Genomic DNA, 2614 nt, shown 5'->3' on the forward strand with positions numbered 1-2614 from the left:
TCCTTGCGGGATTGCAAGTGTATTTATACTTTCCGTGCACATATGCACGTGTAACTTTCCGTGCTCAATATGAGCACGTGTAAAATTAATCCTCGCACAATCGCGAGTGTATTTTCCTCCCGTGCTTCCACATAAGCACATGTAACTTTCTGTGCACATTTGCATGCATACTTTCCATGTTTAATACAAGCATGTGTACTTTCTGTGCACATTTGCACGTGTAACTTTCCGTGCTCAATACAAGCACGTGTATAAATTATTTCCTCGCACAATCGCGAGTGTATTTTCCTCCCGTGCTTCCACATAAGCACATGTAATATTCCATGCACATTTGCACGAGTATTAACCCTCGCAGGATTGCGAGCATATTATAAATTTACCCTCTCAGAATCGCGAGTGTAGACTTTCCGTACTCACTATGAGTACGTGTATCTCTTTAAAATAATCCCACACCGTGTACAGGCAAGTGTGTACTTCTCCCGGACTCAGAGACGGCTCCGGCATTGTTTTGGGTGAAGCCATGTGCATGCACTCTATGGACCGCCTGTTGTATTAGTTGCTGCCCCTTAATAATTTTCCTCAACTGATATCCGCATCTATATTTAAGTCACTTTTGGAGTGCTAAAACCCTGTTTCTGACCGGTTTAATAAAAGTTGTTTTGGACCCTGTTGTCCCTTAAACTAACCTCGGGGTGCCTCCGTGACACTGGGGAACCCTATATGAAGTTTGTGGACCATTTAAAAGAAGCTATAGATGCTTCTCCTAACCTGACTCCAGAGGCAAAAGCTGCTATGGGGAAAGATTTGACCATGATGAATGCAAACACCCAATGCCAACAGATATTAGCCGGCTTGGGGAAAACTGCTTCTCTGGCAGAGATGGTGGAAACTTGTACACGGGTACCGATTTTGCAACAGGAGGTAGAAAAGGCAAAAATACATGCTCAGGCTCATGCTGCAGCCTTGGCTGCAGCACTTAAGCCTGCAATGAAAGGCCGAAGCCCTTCTTCTCACGGCCTAGCATGTTTTACTTGCGGACAGACAGGACATATTAAAAGAAATTGCCCTCAGTACGCTCGGAGAGGGGGACCTAGTAATGGCACTAGCCAGTCGCCAGCTGCCCTCGATTATTCGTGCTTCAATGGCATGTGCAGTCGGTGTGATAAGTATGGACACCTAGCAGTGCAGTGTCGATCAAAATTTTAAAAAGATGGGACACCGCTGTCAGGAAACGGGAGGGCCAGCGCCAGGGGCTGGGGTGCGATGACACCACAATACCAGCCGAGAGGGGGAACAGCCATGGTTGCTTGTCCGAGCTCAGGGCAGCAACCTCAGGAAGCGCAGGTGTTGATCTGGCCGTGGGAACAGACGTCACAATAACAGACCAGTCTGTACATGTAGTTCCATCTACAGTAATGGGGCCCCTAGGGTATGGATTGAGTGCGCTTTTAATAGGCCACTCTTCTGCTTCAAGACAGGGATTGTTTGTTTTGCCTGAATTAATAGGCTCTGATTATGCTGGACCATTAGGCATTATGTTGCAAGTCTTAATGCCCACTGTGACTATTAAACAGGGGACCCGTATAGCGCAATTGGTACCCTTCAGAGTATGTGTCCCAAAGGCTTTAGATGCGGAAAGAGATCAGAAAGGTTTTGGCTCTACCGGAGCCCCTGTGGTTGCTTTCACAGAAAAACTGACTTTGGACAAACCATCTAGGGTAGTTTCCATATATGGGCCTGGAAGTGAGATTAAAAGAAAAAGAATGCTTTTAGATTCAGGCGCAGATGTGACAATTATCCCTCGCACTGATTGGCCTCCGTGTTGGCCTTTAGAAGCAGTAAATACCATGGTAGTGGGAATAGGGGGGGCCACTCCTACCCACATCAGCACACATATGGTTAAGATAAGAGGTCGAGGGCTTAGAGGCATGGGTATGGCCTTATGTTCTAAACACGACAATTGCATTATTAGGAAGAGATGTGATGTCTCAGTGGGGAATAGTCATGCAGTCACCTTTTTGATAATGGCCATTGCGGCGAGCGACACCCGGCCGAGTATGAAGCTGAGTTGGGAAACAAATGATCCTGTCTGGGTGGATCAATGGCCATTACCAAAAGAAAAGCTCGCACATTTAGAGGAGTTGGTTGAAGAGCAACTCCGTCTCGGACATTTGGTCCCTTCCACCAGCCCGTGGAATACACCTGTTTTTACTATCCAGAAGAAATCAGGGAAGTGGCATTTGTTACAGGACCTCAGGGCAATTAATGCAGTAATGAAAGATATGGGGGCACAGCAACCAGGTCTTCCTACCCCAACCATGCTTCCAAAAGATTGGGATATAACTGTCATTGATTTGAAGGATTGTTTTTTCACAATCCCGTTACACCCAGAGGATTGTGAAAAGTTTGCCTTTACTGTTCCAGTGCTTAATCACCAAGCTCCCACGAAAAGATATCATTGGGTAGTGTTACCTCAGGGAATGAAAAATTCTCCTACTATTTGCCAATGGTATGTAGATTTGGCTTTAAAGTCATTTAGGCAACAACGCCCTCAGATGATCATCTATCATTATATGGATGATATCCTTTTGTGCAATGAAAAGGAAATTAGTCA

The sequence above is a fragment of the Patagioenas fasciata genome, chromosome W, assembly GCF_037038585.1.
Source record: "Patagioenas fasciata isolate bPatFas1 chromosome W, bPatFas1.hap1, whole genome shotgun sequence".
Lineage (NCBI taxonomy): Eukaryota > Metazoa > Chordata > Aves > Columbiformes > Columbidae > Patagioenas > Patagioenas fasciata.